The sequence below is a fragment of the Paramisgurnus dabryanus genome, chromosome 4, assembly GCF_030506205.2.
Source record: "Paramisgurnus dabryanus chromosome 4, PD_genome_1.1, whole genome shotgun sequence".
NCBI lineage: Eukaryota > Metazoa > Chordata > Actinopteri > Cypriniformes > Cobitidae > Paramisgurnus > Paramisgurnus dabryanus.
Genome location: NC_133340.1, coordinates 12,762,097 through 12,781,772, shown reverse-complemented (window position 1 = coordinate 12,781,772; position 19,676 = coordinate 12,762,097). Strand labels below are relative to the sequence as shown.

The 19,676-nt window shown below is 45.1% G+C and overlaps 38 non-coding genes across 38 annotated transcripts; all 38 read right to left on the bottom strand.

Moving 5' to 3' along the window:
- Positions 1–113: 113 nt before the first annotated feature.
- On the bottom strand, positions 114–186 carry trnar-ucg (transfer RNA arginine (anticodon UCG)). Its single transcript has one exon. It is a non-coding gene; the product is annotated as a tRNA-Arg (tRNA).
- A 151-nt stretch (positions 187–337) lies between these two features.
- trnar-ucg (transfer RNA arginine (anticodon UCG)) lies at positions 338–410 on the bottom strand. Its single transcript has one exon. It is a non-coding gene; the product is annotated as a tRNA-Arg (tRNA).
- Positions 411–859: 449 nt separating this feature from the next.
- trnar-ucg (transfer RNA arginine (anticodon UCG)) lies at positions 860–932 on the bottom strand. The gene has a single exon. It is a non-coding gene; the product is annotated as a tRNA-Arg (tRNA).
- Positions 933–1,083: 151 nt separating this feature from the next.
- trnar-ucg (transfer RNA arginine (anticodon UCG)) lies at positions 1,084–1,156 on the bottom strand. Its single transcript has one exon. It is a non-coding gene; the product is annotated as a tRNA-Arg (tRNA).
- Positions 1,157–1,396: 240 nt separating this feature from the next.
- On the bottom strand, positions 1,397–1,470 carry trnar-ucg (transfer RNA arginine (anticodon UCG)). Its single transcript has one exon. It is a non-coding gene; the product is annotated as a tRNA-Arg (tRNA).
- A 151-nt stretch (positions 1,471–1,621) lies between these two features.
- On the bottom strand, positions 1,622–1,694 carry trnar-ucg (transfer RNA arginine (anticodon UCG)). The gene has a single exon. It is a non-coding gene; the product is annotated as a tRNA-Arg (tRNA).
- Positions 1,695–1,935: 241 nt separating this feature from the next.
- On the bottom strand, positions 1,936–2,008 carry trnar-ucg (transfer RNA arginine (anticodon UCG)). The gene has a single exon. It is a non-coding gene; the product is annotated as a tRNA-Arg (tRNA).
- A 151-nt stretch (positions 2,009–2,159) lies between these two features.
- trnar-ucg (transfer RNA arginine (anticodon UCG)) lies at positions 2,160–2,232 on the bottom strand. The gene has a single exon. It is a non-coding gene; the product is annotated as a tRNA-Arg (tRNA).
- A 240-nt stretch (positions 2,233–2,472) lies between these two features.
- trnar-ucg (transfer RNA arginine (anticodon UCG)) lies at positions 2,473–2,545 on the bottom strand. Its single transcript has one exon. It is a non-coding gene; the product is annotated as a tRNA-Arg (tRNA).
- A 151-nt stretch (positions 2,546–2,696) lies between these two features.
- trnar-ucg (transfer RNA arginine (anticodon UCG)) lies at positions 2,697–2,769 on the bottom strand. The gene has a single exon. It is a non-coding gene; the product is annotated as a tRNA-Arg (tRNA).
- Positions 2,770–3,449: 680 nt separating this feature from the next.
- Positions 3,450–3,522, bottom strand: trnar-ucg (transfer RNA arginine (anticodon UCG)). The gene has a single exon. It is a non-coding gene; the product is annotated as a tRNA-Arg (tRNA).
- A 1,424-nt stretch (positions 3,523–4,946) lies between these two features.
- On the bottom strand, positions 4,947–5,019 carry trnar-ucg (transfer RNA arginine (anticodon UCG)). The gene has a single exon. It is a non-coding gene; the product is annotated as a tRNA-Arg (tRNA).
- Positions 5,020–5,170: 151 nt separating this feature from the next.
- On the bottom strand, positions 5,171–5,243 carry trnar-ucg (transfer RNA arginine (anticodon UCG)). Its single transcript has one exon. It is a non-coding gene; the product is annotated as a tRNA-Arg (tRNA).
- A 240-nt stretch (positions 5,244–5,483) lies between these two features.
- Positions 5,484–5,556, bottom strand: trnar-ucg (transfer RNA arginine (anticodon UCG)). The gene has a single exon. It is a non-coding gene; the product is annotated as a tRNA-Arg (tRNA).
- Positions 5,557–5,707: 151 nt separating this feature from the next.
- Positions 5,708–5,780, bottom strand: trnar-ucg (transfer RNA arginine (anticodon UCG)). Its single transcript has one exon. It is a non-coding gene; the product is annotated as a tRNA-Arg (tRNA).
- A 672-nt stretch (positions 5,781–6,452) lies between these two features.
- trnar-ucg (transfer RNA arginine (anticodon UCG)) lies at positions 6,453–6,525 on the bottom strand. Its single transcript has one exon. It is a non-coding gene; the product is annotated as a tRNA-Arg (tRNA).
- A 449-nt stretch (positions 6,526–6,974) lies between these two features.
- trnar-ucg (transfer RNA arginine (anticodon UCG)) lies at positions 6,975–7,047 on the bottom strand. Its single transcript has one exon. It is a non-coding gene; the product is annotated as a tRNA-Arg (tRNA).
- Positions 7,048–7,287: 240 nt separating this feature from the next.
- On the bottom strand, positions 7,288–7,360 carry trnar-ucg (transfer RNA arginine (anticodon UCG)). The gene has a single exon. It is a non-coding gene; the product is annotated as a tRNA-Arg (tRNA).
- Positions 7,361–7,951: 591 nt separating this feature from the next.
- On the bottom strand, positions 7,952–8,024 carry trnar-ucg (transfer RNA arginine (anticodon UCG)). Its single transcript has one exon. It is a non-coding gene; the product is annotated as a tRNA-Arg (tRNA).
- A 462-nt stretch (positions 8,025–8,486) lies between these two features.
- On the bottom strand, positions 8,487–8,559 carry trnar-ucg (transfer RNA arginine (anticodon UCG)). The gene has a single exon. It is a non-coding gene; the product is annotated as a tRNA-Arg (tRNA).
- Positions 8,560–8,865: 306 nt separating this feature from the next.
- Positions 8,866–8,938, bottom strand: trnar-ucg (transfer RNA arginine (anticodon UCG)). The gene has a single exon. It is a non-coding gene; the product is annotated as a tRNA-Arg (tRNA).
- A 151-nt stretch (positions 8,939–9,089) lies between these two features.
- Positions 9,090–9,162, bottom strand: trnar-ucg (transfer RNA arginine (anticodon UCG)). The gene has a single exon. It is a non-coding gene; the product is annotated as a tRNA-Arg (tRNA).
- Positions 9,163–9,849: 687 nt separating this feature from the next.
- Positions 9,850–9,922, bottom strand: trnar-ucg (transfer RNA arginine (anticodon UCG)). The gene has a single exon. It is a non-coding gene; the product is annotated as a tRNA-Arg (tRNA).
- Positions 9,923–10,575: 653 nt separating this feature from the next.
- On the bottom strand, positions 10,576–10,648 carry trnar-ucg (transfer RNA arginine (anticodon UCG)). The gene has a single exon. It is a non-coding gene; the product is annotated as a tRNA-Arg (tRNA).
- A 240-nt stretch (positions 10,649–10,888) lies between these two features.
- Positions 10,889–10,961, bottom strand: trnar-ucg (transfer RNA arginine (anticodon UCG)). The gene has a single exon. It is a non-coding gene; the product is annotated as a tRNA-Arg (tRNA).
- A 151-nt stretch (positions 10,962–11,112) lies between these two features.
- On the bottom strand, positions 11,113–11,185 carry trnar-ucg (transfer RNA arginine (anticodon UCG)). The gene has a single exon. It is a non-coding gene; the product is annotated as a tRNA-Arg (tRNA).
- A 686-nt stretch (positions 11,186–11,871) lies between these two features.
- Positions 11,872–11,944, bottom strand: trnar-ucg (transfer RNA arginine (anticodon UCG)). Its single transcript has one exon. It is a non-coding gene; the product is annotated as a tRNA-Arg (tRNA).
- A 463-nt stretch (positions 11,945–12,407) lies between these two features.
- On the bottom strand, positions 12,408–12,480 carry trnar-ucg (transfer RNA arginine (anticodon UCG)). Its single transcript has one exon. It is a non-coding gene; the product is annotated as a tRNA-Arg (tRNA).
- A 1,651-nt stretch (positions 12,481–14,131) lies between these two features.
- On the bottom strand, positions 14,132–14,204 carry trnar-ucg (transfer RNA arginine (anticodon UCG)). The gene has a single exon. It is a non-coding gene; the product is annotated as a tRNA-Arg (tRNA).
- Positions 14,205–15,628: 1,424 nt separating this feature from the next.
- trnar-ucg (transfer RNA arginine (anticodon UCG)) lies at positions 15,629–15,701 on the bottom strand. The gene has a single exon. It is a non-coding gene; the product is annotated as a tRNA-Arg (tRNA).
- A 151-nt stretch (positions 15,702–15,852) lies between these two features.
- Positions 15,853–15,925, bottom strand: trnar-ucg (transfer RNA arginine (anticodon UCG)). The gene has a single exon. It is a non-coding gene; the product is annotated as a tRNA-Arg (tRNA).
- Positions 15,926–16,381: 456 nt separating this feature from the next.
- On the bottom strand, positions 16,382–16,454 carry trnar-ucg (transfer RNA arginine (anticodon UCG)). Its single transcript has one exon. It is a non-coding gene; the product is annotated as a tRNA-Arg (tRNA).
- A 240-nt stretch (positions 16,455–16,694) lies between these two features.
- On the bottom strand, positions 16,695–16,767 carry trnar-ucg (transfer RNA arginine (anticodon UCG)). Its single transcript has one exon. It is a non-coding gene; the product is annotated as a tRNA-Arg (tRNA).
- Positions 16,768–17,358: 591 nt separating this feature from the next.
- On the bottom strand, positions 17,359–17,431 carry trnar-ucg (transfer RNA arginine (anticodon UCG)). Its single transcript has one exon. It is a non-coding gene; the product is annotated as a tRNA-Arg (tRNA).
- A 462-nt stretch (positions 17,432–17,893) lies between these two features.
- trnar-ucg (transfer RNA arginine (anticodon UCG)) lies at positions 17,894–17,966 on the bottom strand. The gene has a single exon. It is a non-coding gene; the product is annotated as a tRNA-Arg (tRNA).
- Positions 17,967–18,272: 306 nt separating this feature from the next.
- On the bottom strand, positions 18,273–18,345 carry trnar-ucg (transfer RNA arginine (anticodon UCG)). Its single transcript has one exon. It is a non-coding gene; the product is annotated as a tRNA-Arg (tRNA).
- Positions 18,346–18,496: 151 nt separating this feature from the next.
- Positions 18,497–18,569, bottom strand: trnar-ucg (transfer RNA arginine (anticodon UCG)). Its single transcript has one exon. It is a non-coding gene; the product is annotated as a tRNA-Arg (tRNA).
- Positions 18,570–19,256: 687 nt separating this feature from the next.
- Positions 19,257–19,329, bottom strand: trnar-ucg (transfer RNA arginine (anticodon UCG)). The gene has a single exon. It is a non-coding gene; the product is annotated as a tRNA-Arg (tRNA).
- Positions 19,330–19,676: the final 347 nt, after the last annotated feature.

Here is a 19,676-nt window from a genome sequence, read left to right as displayed (position 1 = left end):
AGAGTTTATTCCCGAAACAATGCTGTACCTGAATGACCCATGTGGGACTCAAACCCAAGTTCCCCAGATCAATTGGTGATTCAGTGCTTCACCCACTAAAGGCTATCTCCAAATGACCCAGATGGGACTCTAACCCACAATCCTCAGCTCCGAAGGCTGATGCCTTATCCATTAGGCCACTGGGCCGCCTGCATGCTTCACTCTGAGTTGTCTCAACCAGAGATTTCAGATCCACAAACCATGCCTTTAGTTACATGCAAGGTGAAACACAAATTTAGGGTTATACAATCAATTGGAGATTTATTGCTGCACCCACCTAAAGAGTGATATCTCCAAATGACCCAGATGGGACTCGAACCCACAATCCTCAGCTCCGAAGGCTGATGCCTTATCCATTAGGCCACTGGGCCACCTGCTGGTCCTGAATTGGGTATTCGAAATCAGAAATTTCAGATACACAAACTATGCAAAGAGAAACACAAATTTAGGGTTGTTGAATCATTAATTAACGATTCGATAAAGCAGCGTTTATTCCCGAAACAATGCTGTACCTGAATGACACATGTGGGACTCAAACCCAAGTTCCCCAGATCAATTGGTGATTCAGTGCTTCACCCACTAAAGGCTATCTCCAAATGACCCAGATGGGTCTCGAATCCACAATCCTCAGACCTGAGGCTGATGCCTTATGCATTAGGCCACTGAGTCGCAGTCGGGGCTCAAACTGGGTTGTCTCAACCAGAGATTTCAGATCCACAAACCATGCCTTTAGTTACATGCAAGGTGAAACACAAATTGAGGGTTATACAATCAATTGGAGATTTAATGCTGCACCCACCTAAAGGTTGAAATCTCCAAATGACCCAGATGGGACTCGAACCCACAATCCTCAGCTCCGAAGGCTGATGCCTTATCCATTAGGCCACTGGGCCGCCTGCATGCTTCACTCTGAGTTGTCTCAACGAGAGATTTCAGATCCACAAACCATGCCTTTAGTAACATGCAAGGTGAAACACAAATTGAGGGTTATACAATCAATTGGAGATTTATTGCTGCACCCACCTAAAGAGTGATATCTCCAAATGACCCAGATGGGACTCGAACCCACAATCCTCAGCTCCGAAGGCTGATGCCTTATCCATTAGGCCACTGGGCCACCTGCTGGTCCTGAATTGGGTATTCGAAATCAGACATTTCAGATACACAAACCATGCCTTTCATAACATGCAAAGAGAAACACAAATTTAGGGTTGTTGAATCATTACTTAACGATTCGATAAAGCAGAGTTTATTCCCAAAACAATGCTGTACCTGAATGACCCATGTGGGACTCAAACCCAAGTTCCCCAGATCAATTGGTGATTCAGTGCTTCACCCACTAAAGGCTATCTCCAAATGACCCAGATGGGACTCTAACCCACAATCCCTCAGCTCCGAAGGCTGATGCCTAATCCATTAGGCCACTGGGCCGCCTGCATGCTTCACTCTGAGTTGTCTCAACCAGAGATTTCAGATCCACAAACCATGCCTTTAGTTACATGCAAGGTGAAACACAAATTGAGGGTTATACAATCAATTGGAGATTTATTGCTGCACCCACCTAAAGAGTGATATCTCCAAATGAACCAGATGGGACTCGAACCCACAATCCTCAGCTCCGAAGGCTGATGCCTTATCCATTAGGCCACTGGGCCACCGGCTGGTCCTGAATTGGGTATTCGAAATCAGACATTTCAGATACACAAACCATGCCTTTCATAACATGCAAAGAGAAACACAAATTTAGGGTTGTTGAATCATTACTTAACGATTCGATAAAGCAGAGTTTATTCCCGAAACAATGCTGTACCTGAATGACCCATGTGGGACTCAAACCCAAGTTCCCCAGATCAATTGGTGATTCAGTGCTTCACCCACCTAAAGGCTATCTCCAAATGACCCAGATGGGACTCTAACCCACAATCCTCAGCTCCGAAGGCTGATGCCTTATCCATTAGGCCACTGGGCCGCCTGCATGCTTCACTCTGAGTTGTCTCAACCAGAGATTTCAGATCCACAAACCATGCCTTTAGTTACATGCAAGGTGAAACACAAATTGAGGGTTATACAATCAATTGGAGATTTATTGCTGCACCCACCTAAAGAGTGATATCTCCAAATGACCCAGATGGGACTCGAACCCACAATCCTCAGCTCCGAAGGCTGATGCCTTATCCATTAGGCCACTGGGCCACCTGCTGGTCCTGAATTGGGTATTCGAAATCAGACATTTCAGATACACAAACCATGCCTTTCATAACATGCAAAGAGAAACACAAATTTAGGGTTGTTGAATCATTACTTAACGATTCGATAAAGCAGAGTTTATTCCCAAAACAATGCTGTACCTGAATGACCCATGTGGGACTCAAACCCAAGTTCCCCAGATCAATTGGTGATTCAGTGCTTCACCCACTAAAGGCTATCTCCAAATGACCCAGATGGGACTCTAACCCACAATCCTCAGCTCCGAAGGCTGATGCCTAATCCATTAGGCCACTGGGCCGCCTGCATGCTTCACTCTGAGTTGTCTCAACCAGAGATTTCAGATCCACAAACCATGCCTTTAGTTACATGCAAGGTGAAACACAAATTGAGGGTTATACAATCAATTGGAGATTTATTGCTGCACCCACCTAAAGAGAGATATCTCCAAATGACCCAGATGGGACTCGAACCCACAATCCTCAGCTCCGAAGGCTGATGCCTTATCCATTAGGCCACTGGGCCACCTGCTGGTCCTGAATTGGGTATTCGAAATCAGAAATTTCAGATACACAAAGCTTGCCTTTCATAACATGCAAAGAGAAACACAAATTTAGGGTTGTTGAATCATTACTTAACGATTCGATAAAGCAGAGTTTATTCCCGAAACAATGCTGTACCTGAATGACCCATGTGGGACTCAAACCCAAGTTCCCCAGATCAATTGGTGATTCAGTGCTTCACCCACTAAAGGCTATCTCCAAATGACCCAGATGGGTCTCGAACCCACAATCCTCAGACCTGAGGCTGAGGCATTAGGCCACTGAGTCGCAGTCGGGGCTCAAACTGGGTTGTCTCAACCAGAGATTTCAGATCCACAAACCATGCCTTTAGTAGCATGCAGAGTAAAACGCAAATTGAGGGTTATACAATCAATTGGAGATTTATTGCTGCACCCACCTAAAGGTTGATATCTCCAAATGACCCAGATGGGACTCTAACCCACAATCCTCAGCTCCGAAGGCTGATGCTTAATCCATTAGGCCACTGGGCCGCCTGCATGCTTCACTCTGAGTTGTCTCAACCAGAGATTTCAGATCCACAAACCATGCCTTTAGTTACATGCAAGGTGAAACACAAATTGAGGGTTATACAATCAATTGGAGATTTATTGCTGCACCCACCTAAAGAGAGATATCTCCAAATGACCCAGATGGGACTCGAACCCACAATCCTCAGCTCCGAAGGCTGATGCCTTATCCATTAGGCCACTGGGCCACCTGCTGGTCCTGAATTGGGTATTCGAAATCAGAAATTTCAGATACACAAAGCTTGCCTTTCATAACATGCAAAGAGAAACACAAATTTAGGGTTGTTGAATCATTACTTAACGATTCGATAAAGCAGAGTTTATTCCCGAAACAATGCTGTACCTGAATGACCCATGTGGGACTCAAACCCAAGTTCCCCAGATCAATTGGTGATTCAGTGCTTCACCCACTAAAGGCTATCTCCAAATGACCCAGATGGGTCTCGAACCCACAATCCTCAGACCTGAGGCTGAGGCATTAGGCCACTGAGTCGCAGTCGGGGCTCAAACTGGGTTGTCTCAACCAGAGATTTCAGATCCACAAACCATGCCTTTAGTAGCATGCAGAGTAAAACGCAAATTGAGGGTTATACAATCAATTGGAGATTTATTGCTGCACCCACCTAAAGGTTGATATCTCCAAATGACCCAGATGGGACTCGAACCCACAATCCTCAGCTCCGAAGGCTGATGCCTTATCCATTAGGCCACCTGCAAGCTTCACTCTGAGTTGTCTCAACCAGAGATTTCAGATCCACAAACCATGCCTTTAGTAGCATGCAGAGTAAAACTCAAATTGAGGGTTATACAATCAATTGGAGATTTATTGCTGCACCCACCTAAAGGTTGATATCTCCAAATGACCCAGATGGGTCTCAAAGCCACAATCCTCAGCTTCGAGGTTGATGCCTTATCCATTAGGCCACTGAGTCGCAGTCTGGGCTCAAACTGGGTTGTCTCAACCAGAGATTTCAGATCCCCAAACCATGCCTTTAGTTACATGCAAGGTGAAACACAAATTGAGGGTTATACAATCAATTGGAGATTTAATGCTGCACCCACCTAAAGGTTGATATCTCCAAATGACCCAGATGGGACTCGAACCCACAATCCTCAGCTCCGAAGGCTTATCCATTAGGCCACTGGGCCACCTGCTGGTCCTGGATTGGGTATTCTAAATAAGAAATTTCAGATCCACAAACCATGCCTTTCATAACATGCAAAGAGAAACACAAATTTAGGGTTGTTGAATCATTACCTAACGATTCGATAAAGCAGAGTTTATTCCCAAAACAATGCTGTACCTGAATGACCCATGTGGGACTCAAACCCAAGTTCCCCAGATCAATTGGTGATTCAGTGCTTCACCCACTAAAGGCTATCTCCAAATGACCCAGATGGGTCTCGAACCCACGATCCTCAGACCTGAGGCTGATGCCTTATGCATTAGGCCACTGAGTCGCAGTCGGGGCTCAAACTGGGTTGTCTCAACCAGAGATTTCAGATCCCCAAACCATGCCTTTAGTTACATGCAAGGTGAAACACAAATTGAGGGTTATACAATCAATTGGAGATTTAATGCTGCACCCACCTAAAGGTTGATATCTCCAAATGACCCAGATGGGACTCGAACCCACAATCCTCAGCTCCGAAGGCTGATGCCTTATCCATTAGGCCACTGGGTCGCCTGCATGCTTCACTCTGAGTTGTCTCAACGAGAGATTTCAGATCCACAAACCATGCCTTTAGTAACATGCAAGGTGAAACACAAATTGAGGGTTATACAATCAATTGGAGATTTATTGCTGCACCCACCTAAAGAGTGATATCTCCAAATGACCCAGATGGGACTCGAACCCACAATCCTCAGCTCCGAAGGCTGATGCCTTATCCATTAGGCCACTGGGCCACCTGCTGGTCCTGAATTGGGTATTCGAAATCAGACATTTCAGATACACAAACCATGCCTTTTATAACATGCAAAGAGAAACACAAATTTAGGGTTGTTGAATCATTACTTAACGATTCGATAAAGCAGAGTTTATTCCCGAAACAATGCTGTACCTGAATGACCCATGTGGGACTCAAACCCAAGTTCCCCAGATCAATTGGTGATTCAGTGCTTCACCCACTAAAGGCTATCTCCAAATGACCCAGATGGGACTCTAACCCACAATCCTCAGCTCCGAAGGCTGATGCCTTATCCATTAGGCCACTGGGCCGCCTGCATGCTTCACTCTGAGTTGTCTCAACCAGAGATTTCAGATCCACAAACCATGCCTTTAGTTACATGCAAGGTGAAACACAAATTGAGGGTTATACAATCAATTGGAGATTTATTGCTGCACCCACCTAAAGAGTGATATCTCCAAATGACCCAGATGGGACTCGAACCCACAATCCTCAGCTCCGAAGGCTGATGCCTTATCCATTAGGCCACTGGGCCACCTGCTGGTCCTGAATTGGGTATTCGAAATCAGAAATTTCAGATACACAAAGCTTGCCTTTCATAACATGCAAAGAGAAACACAAATTTAGGGTTGTTGAATCATTACTTAACGATTCGATAAAGCAGAGTTTATTCCAGAAACAATGCTGTACCTGAATGACCCATGTGGGACTCAAACCCAAGTTCCCCAGATCAATTGGTGATTCAGTGCTTCACCCACTAAAGGCTATCTCCAAATGACCCAGATGGGTCTCGAACCCACAATCCTCAGACCTGAGGCTGAGGCATTAGGCCACTGAGTCGCAGTCGGGGCTCAAACTGGGTTGTCTCAACCAGAGATTTCAGATCCACAAACCATGCCTTTAGTAGCATGCAGAGTAAAACGCAAATTGAGGGTTATACAATCAATTGGAGATTTATTGCTGCACCCACCTAAAGGTTGATATCTCCAAATGACCCAGATGGGACTCGAACCCACAATCCTCAGGTCCGAAGGCTGATGCCTTATCCATTAGGCCACCTGCAAGCTTCACTCTGCGCTGTCTCAACCAGAGATTTCAGATCCACAAACCATGCCTTTAGTAGCATGCAGAGTAAAACACAAATTGAGGGTTATACAATCAATTGGAGATTTATTGCTGCACCCACCTAAAGAGTGATATCTCCAAATGACCCAGATGGGACTTGAACCCACAATCCTCAGCTCCGAAGGCTGATGCCTTATCCATTAGGCCACTGGGCCACCGGCTGGTCCTGAATTGGGTATTCGAAATCAGACATTTCAGATACACAAACCATGCAAAGAGAAACACAAATTTAGGGTTGTTGAATCATTAATTAACGATTCGATAAAGCAGAGTTTATTCCCGAAACAATGCTGTACCTGAATGACACATGTGGGACTCAAACCCAAGTTCCCCAGATCAATTGGTGATTCAGTGCTTCACCCACTAAAGGCTATCTCCAAATGACCCAGATGGGTCTCGAACCCACAATCCTCAGACCTGAGGCTGATGCCTTATGCATTAGGCCACTGAGTAGCAGTTGGGGCTCAAACTGGGTTGTCTCAACCAGAGATTTCAGATCCACAAACCATGCCTTTAGTTACATGCAAGGTGAAACACAAATTGAGGGTTATACAATAAATTGGAGATTTATTGCTGCACCCACCTAAAGAGTGATATCTCCAAATGACCCAGATGGGACTCGAACCCACAATCCTCAGCTCCGAAGGCTGATGCCTTATCCATTAGGCCACTGGGCCACCGGCTGGTCATGAATTGGGTATTCGAAATCAGACATTTCAGATACACAAACCATGCCTTTCATAACATGCAAAGAGAAACACAAATTTAGGGTAGTTGAATCATTACTTAACGATTCGATAAAGCAGAGTTTATTCCCGAAACAATGCTGTACCTGAATGACCCATGTGGGACTCAAACCCAAGTTCCCCAGATCAATTGGTGATTCAGTGCTTCACCCACTAAAGGCTATCTCCAAATGACCCAGATGGGACTCTAACCCACAATCCTCAGCTCCGAAGGCTGATGCCTTATCCATTAGGCCACTGGGCCGCCTGCATGCTTCACTCTGAGTTGTCTCAACCAGAGATTTCAGATCCACAAACCATGCCTTTAGTTACATGCAAGGTGAAACACAAATTGAGGGTTATACAATCAATTGGAGATTTATTGCTGCACCCACCTAAAGAGTGATATCTCCAAATGACCCAGATGGGACTCGAACCCACAATCCTCAGCTCCGAAGGCTGATGCCTTATCCATTAAGCCACCTGCAAGTTTCACTCTGAGTGGTCTCAACCAGAGATTTCAGATCCACAAACCATGCCTTTAGTAGCATGCAAAGTAAAACACAAATTGAGGGTTATACAATTAATTGGAGATTTATTGATGCACCCACCTAAAGAGTGATATCTCCAAATGACCCAGATGGGACTCGAACCCACAATCCTCAGCTCTAAAGGCTGATGCCTTATCCATTAGGCCACTGGGCCGCCTGCATGCTTCACTCTGAGTTGTCTCAACCAGAGATTTCAGATCCACAAACCATGCCTTTAGTAACATGCAAGGTGAAACACAAATTGAGGGTTATACAATCAATTGGAGATTTATTGCTGCACCCACCTAAAGGTTGATATCTCCAAATGACCCAGATGGGACTCGAATCCACAATCCTCAGCTCCGAAGGCTGATGCCTTATCCATTAGGCCACTGGGCCTCCTGCTGGTCCTGAATTGGGTATTCGAAATCAGAAATTTCAGATCCACAAACCATGCCTTTTATAACATGCAAAGAGAAACACAAATTTAGGGTTGTTGAATCATTACTTAACGATTCGACAAAGCAGAGTTTATTCCCGAAACAATGCTGTACCTGAATGACCCATGTGTGATTAAACCCAAATTCCCCAGATCAATTGGTGATTCAGTGCTTCACCCACTAAAGGCTATCTCCAAATGACCCAGATGGGTCTCAAAGCCACAATCCTCAGCTTCGAGGTTGATGCCTTATGCATTAGGCCACTGAGTCGCAGTCGGGGCTCAAAATGGGTTGTCTCAACCAGAGATTTCAGATCCACAAACCATGCCTTTAGTTACATGCAAGGTGAAACACAAATTGAGGGTTATACAATCAATTGGAGATTTATTGCTGCACCCACCTAAAGAGTGATATCTCCAAATGACCCAGATGGGACTCGAACCCACAATCCTCAGCTCCGAAGGCTGATGCCTTATCCATTAGGCCACTGGGCCACCTGCTGGACCTGAATTGGGTATTCGAAATCAGACATTTCAGATACACAAACCATGCCTTTCATAACATGCATGTTTCACTCTGAGTTGTCTCAACCAGAGATTTCAGATCCACAAACCATGCCTTTCATAACATGCAAAGAGAAACACAAATTTAGGGTAGTTGAATCATTACTTAACGATTCGATAAAGCAGAGTTTATTCCCGAAACAATGCTGTACCTGAATGACCCATGTGGGACTCAAACCCAAGTTCCCCAGATCAATTGGTGATTCAGTGCTTCACCCACTAAAGGCTATCTCCAAATGACCCAGATGGGACTCTAACCCACAATCCTCAGCTCCGAAGGCTGATGCCTTATCCATTAGGCCACTGGGCCACCTGCATGCTTCACTCTGAGTTGTCTCAACCAGAGATTTCAGATCCACAAACCATGCCTTTTGTTAGATGCAAGGTGAAACACAAATTGAGGGTTATACAATCAATTGGAGATTTATTGCTGCACCCACCTAAAGAGTGATATCTCCAAATGACCCAGATGGGACTCGAACCCACAATCTTCAGCTCCGAAGGCTGATGCCTTATCCATTAGGCCACTGGGCCACCTGCTGGACCTGAATTGGGTATTCGAAATCAGACATTTCAGATACACAAACCATGCCTTTCATAACATGCAAAGAGAAACACAAATTTAGGGTTGTTGAATCATTACTTAACGATTCGATAAAGCAGAGTTTATTCCCGAAACAATGCTGTACCTGAATGACCCATGTGGGACTCAAACCCAAGTTCCCCAGATCAATTGGTGATTCAGTGCTTCGCCCACTAAAAGCTATCTCCAAATGACCCAGATGGGTCTCAAACCCACAATCCTCAGCTTCGAGGTTGATGCCTTATGCATTAGGCCACTGAGTCGCAGTCGGGGCTCAAACTGGGTTGTCTCAACCAGAGATTTCAGATCCACAAACCATGCCTTTAGTTACATGCAAGGTGAAACACAAATTGAGGGTTATACAATCAATTGGAGATTTAATGCTGCACCCACCTAAAGGTAGATATCTCCAAATGACCCAGATGGGACTCTAACCCACAATCCTCAGCTCCAAAGGCTGATGCCTTATCCATTAGGCCACTGGGCCGCCTGCATGCTTCACTCTGAGTTGTCTAAACCAGAGATTTCAGATCCACAAACCATGCCTTTAGTTACATGCAAGGTGAAACACAAATTGAGGGTTATACAATCAATTGGAGATTTATTGCTGCACCCACCTAAAGAATGATATCTCCAAATGACCCAGATGGGACTCGAACCCACAATCCTCAGCTCCGAAGGCTGATGCCTTATCCATTAGGCCACTGGGCCACCGGCTGGTCCTGAATTGGGTATTCGAAATTTCAGATACACAAACCATGCCTTTCATAACATGCAAATAGAAACACAAATTTAAGGTTGTAGAAACATTATTTAAGGGGTCGATAAAGCAGAGTTTATTGCAGAAACCATGCTGTTCCTGAATGACCCATGTGGGACTCAAACCCAAGTTCCCCAGATCAATTGGTGATTCAGTGCTTCACCCACTAAAGGCTATCCCCAAATGGGTCTTGAACCCACAATCCTCAGCCCGAGGCTGATGCCTTATGCATTAGGCCACTTAGTCGCAGTCGGGGCTCAAACTGGGTTGTCTCAACCAGAGATTTCAGATCCACAAACCATGCCTTTACTTACATGCAAGGTGAAACACAATTTGAGGGTTATACAATCAATTGGAGATTTAATGCTGCACCCACCTAAAGGTTGATATCTCCAAATGACCCAGATGGGACTCAAACCCACGCTGATGCCTTATCCATTAGGCCACTGGGCCACCTGCAAGCTTCACTCTGAGTTGTCTCAACCAGAGATTTCAGATCCACAAACCATGCCTTTAGTAGCATGCAAAGTGAAACAAAGCTTTAGGGTTGTAGAATCGATTGGAGATTTATTGCTGCACCCACCTAAAGAGTGATATCTCCAAATGACCCAGATGGGACTCGAACCCACAATCCTCAGCTCCGAAGGCTGATGCCTTATCCATTAGGCCACTGGGCCACCTGCTGGTCCTGAATTGGGTATTCGAAATCAGAAATTTCAGATACACAAACCATGCCTTTCATAACATGCAAAGAGAAACACAAATTTAGGGTAGTTGAATCATTACTTAACGATTCGATAAAGCAGAGTTTATTCCCGAAACAATGCTGTACCTGAATGACCCATGTGGGACTCAAACCCAAGTTCCCCAGATCAATTGGTGATTCAGTGCTTCACCCACTAAAGGCTATCTCCAAATGACCCAGATGGGACTCTAACCCACAATCCTCAGCTCCGAAGGCTGATGCCTTATCCATTAGGCCACTGGGCCGCCTGCATGCTTCACTCTGAGTTGTCTCAACCAGAGATTTCAGATCCACAAACCATGCCTTTAGTTACATGCAAGGTGAAACACAAATTGAGGGTTATACAATCAATTGGAGATTTATTGCTGCACCCACCTAAAGAGTGATATCTCCAAATGACCCAGATGGGACTCGAACCCAGAATCCTCAGCTCCGAAGGCTGATGCCTTATCCATTAGGCCACTGGGCCACCTGCTGGTGCTGAACTGGGTATTTGAAATCAAAAATTTCAGATACACAGACCATGCCTTTCATAACATGCAAAGAGAAACACAAATTTAGGGTTGTTAAATCATTACTTAACGATTCGATAAAGCAGAGTTTATTCCCGAAACAATGCTGTACCTGAATGACCCATGTGCGATTAAACCCAAATTCCCCAGATCAATTGGTGATTCAGTGCTTCACCCACTTAAGGCTATCTCCAAATGACCCAGATGGGTCTCGAACCCACAATCCTCAGCCCCGAGGCTGATGCCTTATGCATTAGGCCACTGAGTCGCAGTCGGGGCTCAAACTGGGTTGTCTCAACCAAAGATTTCAGATTCACAAACCATGCCTTTAGTTACATGCAAGGTGAAACACAAATTGAGGGTTATACAATCAATTGGAGATTTAATGCTGCACCCACCTAAAGGTTGATATCTCCAAATGACCCAGATGGGACTCTAACCCACAATCCTCAGCTCTGAAGGCTGATGCCTTATCCATTAGGCCACTGGGCCGCCTGCATGCTTCACTCTGAGTTGTCTCAACCAGAGATTTCAGATCCACAAACCATGCCTTTAGTAACATGCAAGGTGAAACACAAATTGAGGGTTATACAATCAATTGGAGATTTATTGCTGCACCCACCTAAAGAGTGATATCTCCAAATGACCCAGATGGGACTCGAACCCACAATCCTCAGCTCCGAAGGCTGATGCCTTATCCATTAGGCCACTGGGCCACCTGCTGGTCCTGAATTGGGTATTCAAAATCAGACATTTCAGATACACAAACCATGCCTTTCATAACATGCAAAGAGAAACACAAATTTAGGGTTGTTGAATCATTACTTAACGATTCGATAAAGCAGAGTTTATTCCCGAAACAATGCTGTACCTGAATGACCCATGTGGGACTCAAACCCAAGTTCCCCAGATCAATTGGTGATTCAGTGCTTCACCCACTAAAGGCTATCTCCAAATGACCCAGATGGGTCTCAAACCCACAATCCTCAGCTTCGAGGTTGATGCCTTATGCATTAGGCCACTGAGTCGCAGTCGGGGCTCAAACTGGGTTGTCTCAACCAGAGATTTCAGATTCACAAACCATGCCTTTAGTTACATGCAAGGTGAAACACAAATTGAGGGTTATACAATCAATTGGAGATTTAATGCTGCACCCACCTAAAGGTTGATATCTCCAAATGACCCAGATGGGACTCGAACCCACAATCCTCAGCTCCGAAGGCTGATGCCTTATCCATTAGGCCACTGGGCCGCCTGTATGCTTCACTCTGAGTTGTCTCAACCAGAGATTTCAGATCCACAAACCATGCCTTTAGTTACATGCAAGGTGAAACACAAATTGAGGGTTATACAATCAATTGGAGATTTATTGCTGCACCCACCTAAAGAGTGATATCTCCAAATGACCCAGATGGGACTCGAACCCACAATCCTCAGCTCCGAAGGCCTTATCCATTAGGCCACTGGGCCACCTGCTGGTCCTGAATTGGGTATTAGAAATCAGAAATTTCAGATACACAAACCATGCCTTTCATAACATGCAAAGAGAAACACAAATTTAGGGTTGTTGAATCATTACTTAACGATTCGATAAAGCAGAGTTCATTCCCGAAACAATGCTGTACCTGAATGACCCATGTGGGACTCAAACCCAAATTCCCCAGATCAATTGGTGATTCAGTGCTTCACCCACTAAAGGCTATCTCCAAATGACCCAGATGGGTCTCGAACCCACAATCCTCAGACCTGAGGCTGATCCCTTATGCATTAGGCCACTGAGTCGCAGTCGGGGCTCAAACTGGGTTGTCTCAACCAGAGATTTCAGATCCACAAACCATGCCTTTAGTTACATGCAAGGTGAAACACAAATTGAGGGTTATACAATCAATTGGAGATTTAATGCTGCACCCACCTAAAGGTAGATATCTCCAAATGACCCAGATGGGACTCTAACCCACAATCCTCAGCTCCAAAGGCTGATGCCTTATCCATTAGGCCACTGGGCCGCCTGCATGCTTCACTCTGAGTTGTCTAAACCAGAGATTTCAGATCCACAAACCATGCCTTTAGTTACATGCAAGGTGAAACACAAATTGAGGGTTATACAATCAATTGGAGATTTAATGCTGCACCCACCTAAAGAGTGATATCTCCAAATGAACCTGATGGGACTCGAACCCACAATCCTCAGCTCCGAAGGCTGATGCCTTATCCATTAGGCCACTGGGCCACCGGCTGGTCCTGAATTGGGTATTCGAAATTTCAGATACACAAACCATGCCTTTCATAACATGCAAATAGAAACACAAATTTAAGGTTGTAGAAACATTATTTAAGGGGTCGATAAAGCAGAGTTTATTCCCGAAACAATGCTGTACCTGAATGACCCATGTGGGACTCAAACCCAAGTTCCCCAGATCAATTGGTGATTCAGTGCTTCACCCACTAAAGGCTATCTCCAAATGACCCAGATGGGTCTCGAACCCACAATCCTCAGACCTGAGGCTGAGGCATTAGGCCACTGAGTCGCAGTCGGGGCTCAAACTGGGTTGTCTCAACCAGAGATTTCAGATCCACAAACCATGCCTTTAGTAGCATGCAGAGTAAAACGCAAATTGAGGGTTATACAATCAATTGGAGATTTATTGCTGCACCCACCTAAAGGTTGATATCTCCAAATGACCCAGATGGGACTCTAACCCACAATCCTCAGCTCCGAAGGCTGATGCTTAATCCATTAGGCCACTGGGCCGCCTGCATGCTTCACTCTGAGTTGTCTCAACCAGAGATTTCAGATCCACAAACCATGCCTTTAGTTACATGCAAGGTGAAACACAAATTGAGGGTTATACAATCAATTGGAGATTTATTGCTGCACCCACCTAAAGAGAGATATCTCCAAATGACCCAGATGGGACTCGAACCCACAATCCTCAGCTCCGAAGGCTGATGCCTTATCCATTAGGCCACTGGGCCACCTGCTGGTCCTGAATTGGGTATTCGAAATCAGAAATTTCAGATACACAAAGCTTGCCTTTCATAACATGCAAAGAGAAACACAAATTTAGGGTTGTTGAATCATTACTTAACGATTCGATAAAGCAGAGTTTATTCCCGAAACAATGCTGTACCTGAATGACCCATGTGGGACTCAAACCCAAGTTCCCCAGATCAATTGGTGATTCAGTGCTTCACCCACTAAAGGCTATCTCCAAATGACCCAGATGGGTCTCGAACCCACAATCCTCAGACCTGAGGCTGAGGCATTAGGCCACTGAGTCGCAGTCGGGGCTCAAACTGGGTTGTCTCAACCAGAGATTTCAGATCCACAAACCATGCCTTTAGTAGCATGCAGAGTAAAACGCAAATTGAGGGTTATACAATCAATTGGAGATTTATTGCTGCACCCACCTAAAGGTTGATATCTCCAAATGACCCAGATGGGACTCGAACCCACAATCCTCAGCTCCGAAGGCTGATGCCTTATCCATTAGGCCACCTGCAAGCTTCACTCTGAGTTGTCTCAACCAGAGATTTCAGATCCACAAACCATGCCTTTAGTAGCATGCAGAGTAAAACTCAAATTGAGGGTTATACAATCAATTGGAGATTTATTGCTGCACCCACCTAAAGGTTGATATCTCCAAATGACCCAGATGGGTCTCAAAGCCACAATCCTCAGCTTCGAGGTTGATGCCTTATCCATTAGGCCACTGAGTCGCAGTCTGGGCTCAAACTGGGTTGTCTCAACCAGAGATTTCAGATCCCCAAACCATGCCTTTAGTTACATGCAAGGTGAAACACAAATTGAGGGTTATACAATCAATTGGAGATTTAATGCTGCACCCACCTAAAGGTTGATATCTCCAAATGACCCAGATGGGACTCGAACCCACAATCCTCAGCTCCGAAGGCTTATCCATTAGGCCACTGGGCCACCTGCTGGTCCTGGATTGGGTATTCTAAATAAGAAATTTCAGATCCACAAACCATGCCTTTCATAACATGCAAAGAGAAACACAAATTTAGGGTTGTTGAATCATTACCTAACGATTCGATAAAGCAGAGTTTATTCCCAAAACAATGCTGTACCTGAATGACCCATGTGGGACTCAAACCCAAGTTCCCCAGATCAATTGGTGATTCAGTGCTTCACCCACTAAAGGCTATCTCCAAATGACCCAGATGGGTCTCGAACCCACGATCCTCAGACCTGAGGCTGATGCCTTATGCATTAGGCCACTGAGTCGCAGTCGGGGCTCAAACTGGGTTGTCTCAACCAGAGATTTCAGATCCCCAAACCATGCCTTTAGTTACATGCAAGGTGAAACACAAATTGAGGGTTATACAATCAATTGGAGATTTAATGCTGCACCCACCTAAAGGTTGATATCTCCAAATGACCCAGATGGGACTCGAACCCACAATCCTCAGCTCCGAAGGCTGATGCCTTATCCATTAGGCCACTGGGTCGCCTGCATGCTTCACTCTGAGTTGTCTCAACGAGAGATTTCAGATCCACAAACCATGCCTTTAGTAACATGCAAGGTGAAACACAAATTGAGGGTTATACAATCAATTGGAGATTTATTGCTGCACCCACCTAAAGAGTGATATCTCCAAATGACCCAGATGGGACTCGAACCCACAATCCTCAGCTCCGAAGGCTGATGCCTTATCCATTAGGCCACTGGGCCACCGGCTGGTCCTGAATTGGGTATTCGAAATTTCAGATACACAAACCATGCCTTTCATAACATGCAAATAGAAACACAAATTTAAGGTTGTAGAAACATTATTTAAGGGGTCGATAAAGCAGAGTTTATTCCCGAAACAATGCTGTACCTGAATGACCCATGTGGGACTCAAACCCAAGTTCCCCAGATCAATTGGTGATTCAGTGCTTCACCCACTAAAGGCTATCTCCAAATGACCCAGATGGGTCTCGAACCCACGATCCTCAGACCTGAGGCTGATGCCTTATGCATTAGGCCACTGAGTCGCAGTCGGGGCTCAAACTGGGTTGTCTCAACCAGAGATTTCAGATCCCCAAACCATGCCTTTAGTTACATGCAAGGTGAAACACAAATTGAGGGTTATACAATAAATTGGAGATTTATTGCTGCACCCACCTAAAGAGTGATATCTCCAAATGACCCAGATGGGACTCGAACCCACAATCCTCAGCTCCGAAGGCTGATGCCTTATCCATTAGGCCACTGGGCCACCGGCTGGTCATGAATTGGGTATTCGAAATCAGACATTTCAGATACACAAACCATGCCTTTCATAACATGCAAAGAGAAACACAAATTTAGGGTAGTTGAATCATTACTTAACGATTCGATAAAGCAGAGTTTATTCCCGAAACAATGCTGTACCTGAATGACCCATGTGGGACTCAAACCCAAGTTCCCCAGATCAATTGGTGATTCAGTGCTTCACCCACTAAAGGCTATCTCCAAATGACCCAGATGGGACTCTAACCCACAATCCTCAGCTCCGAAGGCTGATGCCTTATCCATTAGGCCACTGGGCCGCCTGCATGCTTCACTCTGAGTTGTCTCAACCAGAGATTTCAGATCCACAAACCATGCCTTTAGTTACATGCAAGGTGAAACACAAATTGAGGGTTATACAATCAATTGGAGATTTATTGCTGCACCCACCTAAAGAGTGATATCTCCAAATGACCCAGATGGGACTCGAACCCACAATCCTCAGCTCCGAAGGCTGATGCCTTATCCATTAAGCCACCTGCAAGTTTCACTCTGAGTGGTCTCAACCAGAGATTTCAGATCCACAAACCATGCCTTTAGTAGCATGCAAAGTAAAACACAAATTGAGGGTTATACAATTAATTGGAGATTTATTGATGCACCCACCTAAAGAGTGATATCTCCAAATGACCCAGATGGGACTCGAACCCACAATCCTCAGCTCTAAAGGCTGATGCCTTATCCATTAGGCCACTGGGCCGCCTGCATGCTTCACTCTGAGTTGTCTCAACCAGAGATTTCAGATCCACAAACCATGCCTTTAGTAACATGCAAGGTGAAACACAAATTGAGGGTTATACAATCAATTGGAGATTTATTGCTGCACCCACCTAAAGGTTGATATCTCCAAATGACCCAGATGGGACTCGAATCCACAATCCTCAGCTCCGAAGGCTGATGCCTTATCCATTAGGCCACTGGGCCTCCTGCTGGTCCTGAATTGGGTATTCGAAATCAGAAATTTCAGATCCACAAACCATGCCTTTTATAACATGCAAAGAGAAACACAAATTTAGGGTTGTTGAATCATTACTTAACGATTCGACAAAGCAGAGTTTATTCCCGAAACAATGCTGTACCTGAATGACCCATGTGTGATTAAACCCAAATTCCCCAGATCAATTGGTGATTCAGTGCTTCACCCACTAAAGGCTATCTCCAAATGACCCAGATGGGTCTCAAAGCCACAATCCTCAGCTTCGAGGTTGATGCCTTATGCATTAGGCCACTGAGTCGCAGTCGGGGCTCAAAATGGGTTGTCTCAACCAGAGATTTCAGATCCACAAACCATGCCTTTAGTTACATGCAAGGTGAAACACAAATTGAGGGTTATACAATCAATTGGAGATTTATTGCTGCACCCACCTAAAGAGTGATATCTCCAAATGACCCAGATGGGACTCGAACCCACAATCCTCAGCTCCGAAGGCTGATGCCTTATCCATTAGGCCACTGGGCCACCTGCTGGACCTGAATTGGGTATTCGAAATCAGACATTTCAGATACACAAACCATGCCTTTCATAACATGCATGTTTCACTCTGAGTTGTCTCAACCAGAGATTTCAGATCCACAAACCATGCCTTTCATAACATGCAAAGAGAAACACAAATTTAGGGTAGTTGAATCATTACTTAACGATTCGATAAAGCAGAGTTTATTCCCGAAACAATGCTGTACCTGAATGACCCATGTGGGACTCAAACCCAAGTTCCCCAGATCAATTGGTGATTCAGTGCTTCACCCACTAAAGGCTATCTCCAAATGACCCAGATGGGACTCTAACCCACAATCCTCAGCTCCGAAGGCTGATGCCTTATCCATTAGGCCACTGGGCCACCTGCATGCTTCACTCTGAGTTGTCTCAACCAGAGATTTCAGATCCACAAACCATGCCTTTTGTTAGATGCAAGGTGAAACACAAATTGAGGGTTATACAATCAATTGGAGATTTATTGCTGCACCCACCTAAAGAGTGATATCTCCAAATGACCCAGATGGGACTCGAACCCACAATCCTCAGCTCCGAAGGCTGATGCCTTATCCATTAGGCCACTGGGCCACCTGCTGGACCTGAATTGGGTATTCGAAATCAGACATTTCAGATACACAAACCATGCCTTTCATAACATGCAAAGAGAAACACAAATTTAGGGTTGTTGAATCATTACTTAACGATTCGATAAAGCAGAGTTTATTCCCGAAACAATGCTGTACCTGAATGACCCATGTGGGACTCAAACCCAAGTTCCCCAGATCAATTGGTGATTCAGTGCTTCGCCCACTAAAAGCTATCTCCAAATGACCCAGATGGGTCTCAAACCCACAATCCTCAGCTTCGAGGTTGATGCCTTATGCATTAGGCCACTGAGTCGCAGTCGGGGCTCAAACTGGGTTGTCTCAACCAGAGATTTCAGATCCACAAACCATGCCTTTAGTTACATGCAAGGTGAAACACAAATTGAGGGTTATACAATCAATTGGAGATTTAATGCTGCACCCACCTAAAGGTAGATATCTCCAAATGACCCAGATGGGACTCTAACCCACAATCCTCAGCTCCAAAGGCTGATGCCTTATCCATTAGGCCACTGGGCCGCCTGCATGCTTCACTCTGAGTTGTCTAAACCAGAGATTTCAGATCCACAAACCATGCCTTTAGTTACATGCAAGGTGAAACACAAATTGAGGGTTATACAATCAATTGGAGATTTATTGCTGCACCCACCTAAAGAATGATATCTCCAAATGACCCAGATGGGACTCGAACCCACAATCCTCAGCTCCGAAGGCTGATGCCTTATCCATTAGGCCACTGGGCCACCGGCTGGTCCTGAATTGGGTATTCGAAATTTCAGATACACAAACCATGCCTTTCATAACATGCAAATAGAAACACAAATTTAAGGTTGTAGAAACATTATTTAAGGGGTCGATAAAGCAGAGTTTATTGCAGAAACCATGCTGTTCCTGAATGACCCATGTGGGACTCAAACCCAAGTTCCCCAGATCAATTGGTGATTCAGTGCTTCACCCACTAAAGGCTATCCCCAAATGGGTCTTGAACCCACAATCCTCAGCCCGAGGCTGATGCCTTATGCATTAGGCCACTTAGTCGCAGTCGGGGCTCAAACTGGGTTGTCTCAACCAGAGATTTCAGATCCACAAA